The following is a 14,313-nucleotide window of genomic DNA, read 5'->3' as shown; positions in this document are numbered from 1 at the left end:
CAGTCGGTAGAGCGTGGGACTTTTAATCCTCTGGTAAGGGTTCAAGTCCCTTACGGGCGGTTTTTTTTAACAACATCAAAATAAAAGTGTATAATTTTGATAACACCTGGACAGCTTATCAATTGAGAGATAACAGAATATTAGCTTCTTATGAGCAAAAGAAACATTTCGGTCATTCTATCTATTTTTTTTTCTATTTTATACAATGATTTAAAAGCGGGGGGGGGGGGGCGGCAGCCACCCAAGTTCCTCTCCTAATTCCTGTACGAGGAGTACAGGAATTATTAAATTACATCCACCATGGATTGTAGAAAAACGTACAGAAATAATATGAAAAAAACTTCGTTTTCTTAAAGAGTTAAAGAGGCTGCGTCCCAAAGTCGAACCTTAAAACGTACAGGAATTAGAAGAGGCAGTTGGGGGGCTGCCGCCCCCCAAACCCCCAGCTTTTAAAGACTCTTTTGTACAGGTTTTTTGTTTTTTTGCTAACCCCCCGCTCTTGGCTTCGGAAAGGCCCTCTTTTAATTAACAAAAAATTGAAATGAATGAATAATGGAATAACTTCGAAAAATGTTAAACACAAGAGGACAGGAGAACCATTGCGCCGAAACTAGTAATTAGTAACAATGAAGTCCCCCCACAAAAAAAACCTGTACAAAAGAGTCTTTAAAAGCTGGGGGTTTGGGGGGCGGCATCCCCCCAACTGCCTCTTCTAATTCCTGTACGTTTTAAGGTTCGACTTTGGGACGCAGCCTCTTTAACTCTTTAAGAAAACGAAGTTTTTTTCATATTATTAGTAGTAGGAGCAGTTGCATTAACGGTCGAATAATCAGGGTAGTCATTGTAGGACCAGTAGTAATAGCGGTAGCATTAGCGCTGTTAGTAACAGTAGGGGTAACATTAGTTGGGGCACATGTGATTATGGGGAAGTAATCGAGGTGGGAAGAAACACTGAAGAAGTATTCGTAACGAGAGTCGTCATTGCAATAGTAGTTGCAGTGGGGCTATTTCTGTGGTAAGAGCAGTAATGTTAGTAGCAGTAATAGGAAATAGTAATAGATAGTCCTAGAGGAAATAGTAGTCGTGGCAGAATACTCTTAAGTCTTCGTTTTGAGATGGTCTATTTAATTATTGGGCACCCTTGGCTCAGGGACTGAGCGCATTGTCTCGTCTTTGGAAGCATATTTTTTGGAGTTTCCTGCAGTTTTAATTAGAATGTCTCTCTTAAAAATTTTATCTGATGTTATATGGGATAATGTGGGTGCCTAGAGGCATGATGGATAAGGTAATAAATATTTAGTGGACTTCCATACATCCTTTCTCTTAAAAAGGGCCCTGGAGTTCAGAGTTTGTAAATTAATGATTCCTCACTGAGTACATTATATAACCCTTTCCTTAGAGGTTCTGTTACTTTGGGTTAGAATGGCTATCTTGAAATTTTTAATTTATGTCACAAGGAGAAATTGAGATGCCTAGGGGCATAGCAGGTGCAATAGCAAACGTTTGATTCGGATTATCAGCTTGTGGTTTAAGGACAAGAATTGAAAAAAGTCGATAGTTTCACGTATCTTGGCTCACTACTAGGCTCTCGTGGAGGATGTGACCTTGATGTGCAGAGTCCAAGCCATTTTTTCACAGCTCCACTGCCATTTGAGGAACCAGCAAGAAAATAGCAAGAAGAAAAGAACATTTGTATCTATAAAATTATTAATAGATCTATTCTTTTCTACCCTCTCTAGACTTGGCCACTGAAGACACTTCATCTCTATGATATGGAAACCTTTTACCATTGCTGTCTGGGTAAAATCCAAGGATTCAATGCTTCGGAAGAATCTCAGATGTTGTTGTGCACCACTGCTGCTGTAAGATCAAACGCACCGCCATGATTGTCAAACAGAGGAGACCGCACTAGCTTACCCATGTCCTGAAAATATCTAATAGTTACATCATCAAGCAAGTGGTTCTAGCTGCGTATTTGCCAGATTTGCGCAGGTGACCTACTGGTCAATGGAAGAATTGGCAGGACAATGTCAAAAACGAGCTCGACTCCATTGATGGATTTCGAAAGTTTGGAAGAAAGTGGGGGAGCTGTTGGTTCCGGTTTCCTGACCGATACAGAGCTGGTACAAGATAACAAATGGGAGTCAACCATACGGAGTACTATAGATGCCGGGTGAGGCGTCTGCGTCTTGTCCCGCAGCCAGTACAAGTGCAAATAAGTATCATATTAACTCATTCAAGTTATGAAGCACAATTTTATCTTTATGTTTTAACAAGCTCTTTCCATAAGTTCAACAAGTTACCGTTAGTTAATGTCAGCATTCATTTATCTTATAGAAAAATATAATATTTACGCGTCAAATCATCACATTCGCTGGAATTGTTTCTGAAAAGAAGCACGTCAGTGCCAATTAGAAGTTTATCAATAAAAACAAACTCTGTCTGTCAGTGTGTATAGGCCCTCCGAGCTGGGCCACGCCATCTCTAAAAGCAAATTTTATACCTTTTTTGTTCAGTATTTTCCCTTGACTGAAAAGCTATCCAAGCAGAGGGTTTCCGGTAGAGTACTAGTGCCTAGTGCTCTGGAGTGCTCCAGAACACAATTGTTATCAGTGGAAGCGTCAATGCAAATGCCTTATGGCACAAGTAAGCGAATTACCTATTACCCAGAAAAGGAAAAATCATCCTGCAGATTACATTTTCAGTAATTTAAGCTGCTATTTCTTCCCAAAATAAAACAAGAAAACTAAAAACAACCCGACACTACTTCTTCCCAAAATAAAACAAGAAAAAAAAATAACCTGAAACTACAAAATATGAAGACCAATCATAGCCTCCCTGACATTATAGACATATCCTTGGGAAATTGAAAAGTAGTCTGATGGCTACTTTTGGCTACTTGAAAACAAAAGAGCTGATAATATCCTATTCAAAAGTACCACGCACATACCGCAGCTTCATCTTCTTGAACGAAGCTGTAAAGAAAGCCGATGGGCTTCGTCTTCTTGGAATCCAGTTCATCACATTTTTCTCTTTAAACAACCATCTCGATCGGGTAAAAACCTCCTGTGCAAGAAAGCTGGGCATAACCCTTCACTGCGAAAACCTTCTACCACTCAGCTCGATCATCACACTTTACAAATCTTGCATCAGGCCCATTGCCGAGTATGGATGCCCGCTGTATGCTGGTTCCAAGAAAACGTTACTGGAACCACTCCAGAAGATCCAAAATAGGGTTTATAGGGCTGATTTAGTTGTTTTCCACGAATCTCTCCTGGCTGTTAATGAGAAGTGTTATGCAGTGTCCACGACTGTTTTCTATAAGAATGTAATGTCACCTCCTTCTCTATAGCTTTTTTGTATTATGTCTCCAATTGTCCAACCAGCAAGATAGACACGAAGGCATACAGCTCGGTCCAATTATCTTGTGGCTGGCAAGCCGAGAACAAAGGACTTGAAAAACATCTTCGTCTGACGTTGAACTTGGATTTGGAATGAACTTCATAAGGAAGTTATCTCTATTAATTATAGTTATCTCTAAGAAGTTATCTCTAAGTTTCTCTATTGACTCTTTCAAAAGATGATTCAATAGTCATCTAAAATATTCGATAAAATGCTAGCAGCAAATCAGATATTGTAATCATACGTGGCCCCGGGAATTTAGGGAAAAAAAACGGAGAACCTTACTCTAGTGGCATATCTACAAAAATGTTAAATTCTGAATTTTTTGGCAGATGAAAGATCACGGATACGTGTTTCTTTATTTTGTGTTCCAGATTTTCCCCAGGGGTAATCGTGTCGAACCAATAATCCTAGAAAGTCGGGAGACGGATCATTTGAACGGAAATCAAAGCTTCTCATGCCGTCCTTAAGTAACCAAACAGATTGAAAGGAAATTAGCCCCCCTCCCAAGCCCATTTTTCCCCAAAGCCATCCGGTATAATTTTTGAGATAACTATTTACTTCAGCATAGTTGAGAGGTAAAAAACTATGCCTTCATGAATTGAAAAAAAAAGAAGTCAGAAATTAGATAAAGAATACAAACTTTTTCAACTGAAAGCACAGAGCAGCATTAAAACTTAAAACAAACAGGCATTATTCCGTATATGAGGGGAGATTCCCCTCCTCAATCCCTCACTTGTTACACTGATGTTTTTTAGTACTTTAAAATGCTTCTCATTCCAATTTAACGTCCTCTTTGTTTCGGGAGTTGTTTTTAATGAATTTGGACAGAAAGTCAAACTTTACCGTACAGAGCGAGGGATTGAGGACGGCCAGTCCACCCTCATATAAGGGGTAATTTCTGTTCGTTTTAAATTTTAGTGTTGCTCCTTACTTTCAGTTGAAAACACCCGTTTTTTACTTTATCAATTATTTGTTATTACCTTCAGCATATACAACAAGTTTAGCTTCTAAAACGCATATAGTACATAAAATTTTAGTCAGTTCTATTTAGTCAGTTCTTTGCTTATAGTAAATAACTATGCACTTACAGTAACACAAATTGCACACAATTGTGTGCTATCCGTTGTCATAGAATGAAAGTAATAACAAGTAATGAATAATTACTAATGATTTTTGAGCATTGAGAAAAAACCCTTACTGAAGTGGAGTCATTGTTTTTACCTATATATTACTCTGCAATTATGTTTCAGACTCAAAATAATTCCTTTCTTTTATGGCTCTTTGCTTGAACATGACATCTTAACGTGTTCCAGCATTTTATGAGACAGGATCGTAATACGTGAGCAATATTTATAGGTAGTGATCTGCTTTTATTGTCCAAAAATCTCACAGACAGGCGTGTGCATTCCTGATTGAATAAACAAACCAAATATATCCGGTGAAAAATTTTACTCGTATTTTTATCGGAACCAAACACAGGAGATAAGGATCCCTCAGCTGTGCAAAGAGCGAAAAGCTTGATCAACTAGATACAAGATAGAACTAATATAGTATGTGGTTCTGGAGAGATTAGTTTTATCCCAGCCCTACCAGGCTAATTTCGCTCATTAATTATATTTTTAAGACAGGTGGCTTCATCTTGGTACGAGAAATTGAGGAATGTCTAGCGCAAGGAACACGGAGGAAAATAAATGTTTTTCTTTTCAAATTAGTATTTTTGGATTAAAATTAAACCAAAAAAACAATAACTGGACGAATAATTTTAGATCCTAATATTCAACCACTTATTTGAAATCGTTTTGTCCTTATTAAAATGCAATTTAATTGGAAAATAAGAACTTACAAACTTGTTTAAAAGAGATCCCCTTGATCACACACTTTATTATATTTACTGTACAGCAAGCTATTCCATAGCTGTAATAAATGCCGTGCTTCTTCAACCAATAACATTATGAAGATGATGTATTTTTTTTATTTTGGAAAATTGTTCTGTTGTTAAGAGGGTAAGAGGTTTTGCAGAATCGAATGCCCGAGCCTCGCTAGAGTCACACTTGTGGATAAAACCAAATTACCTACGATTAGTATGCCATTAATGTATTCCACGCACATTAATAGCTACTAGCGTCAACTTATATTCAAGCGTGGTTTTTATAACCGACCATTCAGAATGAAGATTTACAATAGGCTACGTTTTTTTGAAGCTGGAAAAGATGGAAGCTTCGAACGCAGTTTTTCTATCTGTATGTTTTTTTTGTTGTCATCGTATAAAACAGATGGCTGTGCTCTATGTGCCCCCATAGCTTTATATGGCATCATATCAAAATTTAAAGGTGGCCACTTTAATTTGAGTGACCGAAGATACAAAAATATGCCTCAGGTGGCAAAGAAGTGCAGCCCACGGAATTTGACCCCTCCGTCATTCGCACCCTCCGTCTTGAATCTCCTTCGACTAGTGTATGTTCTGTGTAAAATTATCTTTGGTCAATAGTGCGTCAAAAGTGCAACCAATCTCGGTAAACTCCTACAACCCCCCTCGATAAACGGTAAATAGCCTCAGTCTTCGAACCCATTTAGGTAAACAGTTCATAAGATCCACCTCTAATCCTTTCTGGTCAGTAGAGTGTGCGCTCTGACCCAACTGCTTTTGGTCAACAGTGCTTCCGCTTGTTTTCCAACCACCTTCCGCTAACTTCTGCTCTTGACTAGGTTGTATCTATTACTAAGAAGAAATTCTTCAATACCGACATCTGGTTAAATTTTAATATCATATGTCTCATTTTTCTTCGTTTTAAAAAAAAAATAAGCGGTATAAATTAAATTTTTACCGGTATATATATAATTTGTGGGATAAAAATAAGCCCTTCTTGTTTCCTATGCTTGAGTTTCGTATCTTCGGTAAAACTCTAGTTTGCTTAATCCAACAAACATGAGGGAAACAGGGTTCTCACTAAAGTTGGGTCTTCGGTACCACAGTTGTTTTTTGGGATCTAGAATCGGGGCAGTAGCTTGCTCACTATAGGAACCAAACGCAGCTAAATTCCGGATCGAAGCTTCCTAATCCCAGTATCTTAGGATGTCAGTTCAGACAGAATTTAAATTTGTTTCCAAGCAGTCTAATCGAATCTACTACCACTATTGCTAACTTCAAACAACTCACCGCACCGCCAAGCCGCATGAGGCCAATACAGCTCCATACGCCCCTCCTCCATCCCAATCTATTCAAAGCCTCCCTCTTTACACCGTCCCAGGAAGTTCCCATTTCCTTTAAATATTTTTTATGACATTCTTCCACACCAGTCGAGGACGACGTGCTTTTCTTTTAGCCCTAGACGGTTTTCCGAAAAGGTCAATCTTCGGCAATTTGTCATCCTTCATCCACAGAACGTGCCCAAGCCATTCCAACCATTCTTTCATTATAGCCCTAGGAAGCGGGATTGAACCACATTTTTCGTAAACCCCACTGTTTGAAATACGGTCAGTCAGCCAGGTACCCAGAACAATCTGTAGGTAATTTCTCTGGAAAAAATCTAGTAAATCTTCATCCGTTTTTCGGAGCGCCTGTGCTTCAGAGCCATATTTGACCAAAGTCATCACTGTACCTTCCAATATTCTAATCGTGTTTGCAGAATTATCTTCCTATTCTTCCAAACTTCTTTTAATCGTGAAAAAATACGCTAAGCGTTGGCTTTTCTACTTTTAAAATCCTCACTGCTCCCACCGTCTTTACTAATAATACTAGCAAGGTGAGTGAAGCTGCCCACCTGATCAATCTTTTCGTTACCCAACGTCACCTTTTCATCTTCACTTATTCCTAGCCTCAGTGACTTAATATTCTTAACATTAATTTCCAAACCTATTCTAGCACCTTGAACTCGCAAAACCTCTTAAAGCTCATTCATTTTGCTCGCACTTTCATCTAGGATGCTTAAATAATCAGCATAATATAATTCCAGGATTTTTTTTCTCCCCATTTGATTCCGTGGTCGCCCATTGCCTTTCCTGTATTCCTTAAGACCAAGTTCATCAAAATGATCCATATAAAGTGAGAGGGAACACAACCCTGCTTAATTCCTGATTTAATACAAAACCAGCTGATAACTTCATTTCTTACCTTAACCTCGGTCGTTTTATTCTCGGACATACCAATAATCACTTTAATGTATTTGTCTGGTATACAATATAAAGATAAGAACTTTGCTAAAACTCTTCTATCAACAGAATCGAACGCTTGCTTATAATCTATAAAACTGAGGGCCAAAGGTGTTCGACAATTAAGGCACTTCTCAAATATTACCTAAAAGTGAAAATTTGGTTGACATATCCTCTACCTTCTCCAAAACCACACTGTTTTTCTCTTAAAGCTTCGTCTACAGCATCTCTCAGTCTATAAAGTATCATACTACTAAGTAATTTGCTACCTACAGAGACCAGACTAATGCCTCGATAATCACGACACTCAATTTTATCACCTTTCTTATACAGTAGTTTATTTAAGTTTTTCCTAAAATCGTTAGGTACTTCCTTTTTTTTCAAAAATCATATTCACAATCTTCAGTAACTTATTTCTAACCTCAGAGCCATCAAATTTATGAAACGCATTTACCATACTATCAGCACCTGGAGCCTTATTATTTTTAATCCTTTTAGTACTGTCACTAATTCTTCATCATAAAACAAATCTTCCTTCACATCTAAGGTATCACAAACTTGTTTCATTTTCCTCTATATCTTTTCCTGCAGCTGTATCTCGGTTTAACACATATCTCAAAATGTTTCGCCCATCCCTCTTTAACTCTTTCCTTATCACGAATTGTGGCCTCGTTTCCACCTTTAAATGGGACAAGTCCAGATTGACTATTCCTTCTCAATTTATTAACATGCCAATATAATATTTTACTATTATGTCGTCTAGCTGCATCTTCCAGATCCTCGGCAATTTTATCCATGGCCTTCACTTCACACCTCCTTAGTTCATACTTTAATGCTTTCTCCACTTTCTTTATATTCCTTTTGTTTTCATATGATCTATCACTCAGGTAATTCCTGTACAAACCCCTTCTCCTCTCTATATAACATAAAGCTTTTTCACTAATATTCTTAGCTGCAGTCTTAACCTTCTTCCCTAAGACACCATCAGAAACTTCACAAATTGTTTTCCTAAAATTATTCCATCCATCTTCCACCTTGTCAAATTTTAAACTCTTCAGTTTAGTATTCAACTGTTCCTGAAAAGTTTCTCTCTTATCCTAGAATGTACTAACATCATAACTTCCCGGAAGGTATTTACCGTCCCAAAATTTCAGTTTTAAATTAAACCTAGACCCTACCATATGTTGATCTTTACTTTGTAACATCAATGACAGGACTCCTATATACCCTAGTATCTTGTATTGATCCTGCTAGTCTTCGGTTTACAATAGTATAATGAATAAGGTTTGTTGTCTTACCATCACGCGAATACCGTGTTAACTTATGGGCCATTTAATGATCAAACACCGTATTGGTTATTCCTGGATTCTTATATCTACAAAATTGCAACAGTCTGTTGCCATTGCTGTTTTCTTTTCCTACACCTAACTTACCTAGGATAGGATACCATCTATACCTATTTCTACTGACCTTGGTGTTAAAATCCCATTAAAAGACTACATTTCTACCCGGGTCCCTGTCTATTTGCTCCTGTAACTGTAAGTAAAATTCCTATGAGTCACTAGCATCTCCGTCAGTCGGCTCTACAGGGCCATATACTACTATGAAAGATACCCTGAACTTTTTAGTCATAAAATGAGGAATTAGTATTTATTATCAATACCTTCCCAGCCTAAACAAGACTTAGCAGCTTCCTTATTCATCGTAAGCCCTACTCCTTGTCTATATGCCGCAACCTTCCTGCCGAAGTAAACAAATTCTCTCAAATTTAGCGAAGTAATTGAGAGCCCTCTCCCCCTTCCAATTGAAGTGACCACTAGAATTCTTTCTTCCTGAAATTTTCTATGATATTAGCAGCCACGGATGTTTTGTAACCCATCAGTGAATTTTTATTGAATTTTTATCGTTGTTAATATTTAAGGATGTTTTAAATTGTCGTCGCTAGATCTGATGCAAGTATTACAATCTATCCCAACCTGGGTCCAAAAATTTAAATTGAAGATCATAACCTAAACCCATCGTGTACATATTTCTCAAATGATAGTCGATTGTTTTCTAAGTCGGTATTTAGGGATTTTTTAGGTAGCTCATTAAGTGCGTAATTCGCAAGCATTGTCTGACTTTCTTCAGAGTGGATGCATAGTCCAGAGTTAAGTAGTTCCGAACCCATGAAAACACAATATAAACTGCTGTCTTTTCTTGTTGTATTGTTTCTTTTCTGCCTTGGTTATTCCATCGGTTATCGTTTTCTCTTTATTTACATCCCTTTTAGGGATTTGCTACTTACATTTTTTTATACTTATTCTTAGAAAAATAAAAGCGGTTCTCATTATAGTCTTCGGTACCCCGGTGGGTGATCTAAAACCGGGACAGTTGTTAATTTTGAGACTTATAGGGAATTCAAGTCAGGATGGCAGCTTCTTAATTCAAATTGAGGAAATAACAAATTGAATTTCAGTTCTAACATTTTTTTTTCTTTAATCTAGTTCTGAAGTTTTCAATTCTAACATCCACTTAGAGGTTCTCAGACATGTTGATTATAATAGAGTGTTTTTCATCTAAATTAATTTTCCTTTTCTATCGAATAGCTGTTGAGGATTATTTTTTAATTTATTACATTTTACCTATTTAGTCACTCCAATGTTTATGATTATGTAAATTTTTTTTAGAATTTCGATTGTTTTAGGCACGGGTCACTCTTGATTTACAGTTAGTTACCGCGAACTGTTTCACCTATGTGTCCTTGAGGCATTTTTCAAAGTCAATATTTAAAGAAAAAATCAAAAAAGCTACAATCTGAAAATTAGGCGGTGCATATCATTGTACTAGTTGAACTATTTGCAATAGTAAACCGCCCTCCAGTCATTTAAAATATCCGATTAATGACAAATTTTCGCTATAACACTGTCGGGTGTAACATCTATGTCATTACAGAATAATATATTTAAATCATTAAAAAATAGCGACGAAGACCACACTGCCTTTCCATGACAAACAAATACAAAGTAGAAACAATAAGGAAAATCTTTTCAAGATAGTGGAAATCAATTCTGTGAATATTTCGGCCCTATGTCCAAGGGTCGTCTTCAGCACAATACGAGAAAGAGAGAAAAAACATCTATATATAAATAAACTTACATTAAAAAAGTTTTAAAAAAACATAACTAGTTTTAATTTTCACATTTTAATGTAAGTTTATTTATATATACATTTTTTTTTCTCTCTTTCTCGTATGGCGCTGAAGACGGCCCTTGGACGTAAGGCCGAAATATTCACGGAATTGATTTCTACTGTCTTGAAAAGATTTTCCCTATTGTTTCTACTTTGTATTTGTTTGTTATTTAAATCATTTATTATTCTATTACGTCCAGAAAACCCACTATTTTTACTTTTATGTGCATAGCTAACGCCAGATTCACAACACGGTTTAATCATGCAATTGTGCTAATTTCCAAGGCAGTTACAAGACATTTCCAAGCATATTGGCAATTTACGAACAACTCCAATAAAAATTCTTGGCAAATGATGAATAGATGCCACAATACCTGTCGGGAGAAAGATGCGACGTTTCCGCACAAGATTCAAGATAGTTGTAGAAAAACTCGATAAAAATCCAAGATCAAGTCATTCACGGCCTAGTTCCTAAACTGAAATTTCCACCTGCTCCACTGAACTGCTCCTGAGAGACTACTGTGCTTGGAAATGTTCCAGAGACCAAGATCCCAGCCTCCTATTCAAATAATCTGATTTGATTCGTGGTGCGCTCGGAAACCTACTAAATTTAACCGAATAGTCGGGAAAAGCAAAGTCTCAAGGAAAGTCCCTTGGTCACGACTTCTTAAGAGCTTAGAGGTTTAGTACTCCATTAAACTAATGTTTACGTACAAAAACGCGTGTAAGTTTTTGTTATGATTGTTAAGTGTTGCATTTCAGCAATCTAAAAAAGCTTGTAAATTCTACTTTCTATATGGATTTTGCCAATTAAACAATGCAGATGGGCTAGTCGTATTTCAACTAATTAATTTCTAATAAGCTTTAATTGGTAGCTGGTTGAAAAAAAATATATCTTGGCTTTCTTACTTTGACCTAATATATAATGTAAGCAAGACAATTTAGTATATATTCTGTCTTTCATGGTTATTACATAAAAAAACTAGTTTTTTTTAACTGAAAGTAAGGAGCGACATTAAAACTTAAAACGAACAGAAATTACTCCGTATATGAAATGGGTTGTCCCCTCAGCAATCCCTTGCTCTTTACGCTAAAGTTTGACTCTTTGCCACAATTCTGCTTTTTAAAACAATTAAATAAAAAAATTAAATAAAATTTTTACTCCGTATATGAAATGGGTAGTCCCCTCAGCAATCCCTTGCTCTTTACGCTAAAGTTTGACTCTTTGCCACAATTCTGCTTTTTAAAACAATTAAAAACTTTAGCGTAAAGAGCAAGGGATTTTTGGCTAAATGGCTTTCTCTTAGTTTTGATCAGACGAATTTGAGAAATAAGGGGTGGGGAAAGCCTAGTTGCCCTGCAATTTTTCGGTTACATAAAAAGGAAACTATGAATTTTAATTTTTAACGAATGTTTTTATTAGTAAAAAATATACGTAACTTAAGAATTAGCTTACGTAACAAACTTTTATATTCTTAAATTTTTATTATGTATATGAGGGGTTTGTAACCTCGTTATTACCTCGCTCTTTGCACTAAATCGTAAGTTTTGTCCCAATTCTTTAAGAATGACCCCTGAATCCGAAAGGCCGTAGAATAAATAGTTGAAATTACTAAAAATACTATAGCATAAAGAGCGAGGTATTTATCTCCTCCTAAATACCTCGCTCTTTATGCTAAGTATTTTAGAACCCCTCATATGCGTAATAATCTCTGTTCGTTTTAAGTTTCAATGCTACTCCTTACTTTCAATTGAAAAAGCTTTTCCATGTTTATTTTTTCATTGTTTTTTTTATAGTAATTTTAGAAAATCCTGCGCCCTTTTCATTGAATTTATGTTCCCCCAAGACATATGTCTCCAAGGAAAGATCCTCCCACATAGCTTCCTCCCCTCAACCCCACCCCCAAAACCAAAAAAATCCCCTGCAAACGCTGTACACTTCCCAGTAACCATTATTATATGTAAACACTGGTCGAAGTTTGTAACTTGCAGCCCCTCCCCCAGGGACTGTGGGGGAGTAAGTCATTCCCAAAGACATAGTTATTATGGTTTTTGACTATGCGGAATAAAATGGCTATCTCAAAATTTTGATTCGTTGAATTTGGAGAAAAATGAGCGTGGGAGGGGGCCTAGGTGCCCTCCAATTTTTTTGGTCACTTAAAAAGGGAACTAGAACTTTTTATTTCCGTTAGAATGAGCCCTCTTAAGACATTCTAGGACCACTTGGTCGATACGATGACCCCTGGGAAAAAAAAACAACAAAAAAACAAACAAATAAACACGCACCCGTGATTTGTCTTCTGGCAAAAAATACGAAATTCCACATTTTTGTAGATAGGAGCTTGAAACTTCTACAATAGGGTTATCTGATACACTGAATCTGATGGTGTGATGTTTGTTAAGATTCTATGACTCTTAGGGGTTGTTTTCCCCTATTTTTTAAAATAAGGCAAATTTCCTCAAGCTCTTAACTTTTGATGGGTAAGACTAAACTTGATTAAACTTATATATTTAAAATCAGCATTAAAATGCGATTCTTTTGATGTAGCTATTGATATCAAAACCCCATTTTTTAGAGTTTTGGTGGTAACAACGAACTGTTTGATGAAAGATGCTAAGTTTCGTCGCATAGAAACAATCTTTAGTTTAGCTTGAATACTATGCCATTAAATAAATGGCTTCATGTCGAAGCCGGGAACGAGTCTAAGAGTTTCGATACGGTAGGTCAACTTAAATTAAGTATCAGAGGACCGAGCTTCGCTCGTTGAAACGAAAACATATGTTTTTGGAACTTCAAATTCGACAAAAAAGAAGAAAAATCGCAAATACTTTTGCTTATTAATACTGACAAATTATCCTACACCATCTCAAGTTGACAATTGTTTCCAGTGGTTGGGTTTCTGATCTTAGTCAGAAAACAATTAATGAAAAATATGTTAAGGGCACTGGGAGGGGAAACGAATTTTCCCAAAGTCATGACCAATCTTGATCATTTTTCTGCATATATATACATTTGCTGCGGGAAAATGATCAAGAAAGGTCGTGACTTAGGGAAACAATTGTTTCCAATGGTTTGGTTTCTAAACTTAGTCAGGAGGCGGTTGTATATATATATATATATATATATATATACGCTTCAAAGTGAAGTGTAACGAGGGATACATATAAAGCCTACGAATATTGGTCGTTTAGTAAGATAAATTAAATTTGTAATAAAGTTTGCTATCGTTTAAACCTTTCAAACAGTTGTAACAGTGGCTCAATAGTAACCAGAACTCAAAAAATTTATATATATATATTAATACCATCAGATTCAGCGTATCGAAAACCCGACTGTAGAGGTGTCGAGCTCCTTTCTGCAAAAATGTGGAATTTCGTACTTTTTGCCAGAAGAAAAATCAGGAATGCGTGTTTATTTGTTTTTTGTTCTTATTTCTCCCATGGATGATTGTATCGGCCCGATGGTTCTAGAATATCACAAGAGGGCTTATTCGAACTGAAATTAAAAGTTCTAGTGCCCTTTTTGAATGACCAAAAAATTGGTGGGCAGCCCCCACGGTCATTTTTTTCCCAAAGTCACCGGCTAAA

At 36.6% G+C, this 14,313-nt stretch overlaps 1 protein-coding gene across 1 annotated transcript in view; it reads right to left on the bottom strand.

The window, feature by feature from the left end:
- Positions 1–11,257, bottom strand: part of LOC136040187 (CUGBP Elav-like family member 2) — a gene marked incomplete in the record, with an annotated part of 272,737 nt that extends 261,480 nt beyond the window's left edge. The window contains 1 exon segment of the mRNA XM_065724339.1: positions 11,100–11,257.
- Positions 11,258–14,313: the final 3,056 nt, after the last annotated feature.

This window comes from Artemia franciscana, chromosome 2, assembly GCF_032884065.1.
Source record: "Artemia franciscana chromosome 2, ASM3288406v1, whole genome shotgun sequence".
Lineage (NCBI taxonomy): Eukaryota > Metazoa > Arthropoda > Branchiopoda > Anostraca > Artemiidae > Artemia > Artemia franciscana.
This window is presented reverse-complemented; position numbering and strand designations above follow the sequence as displayed.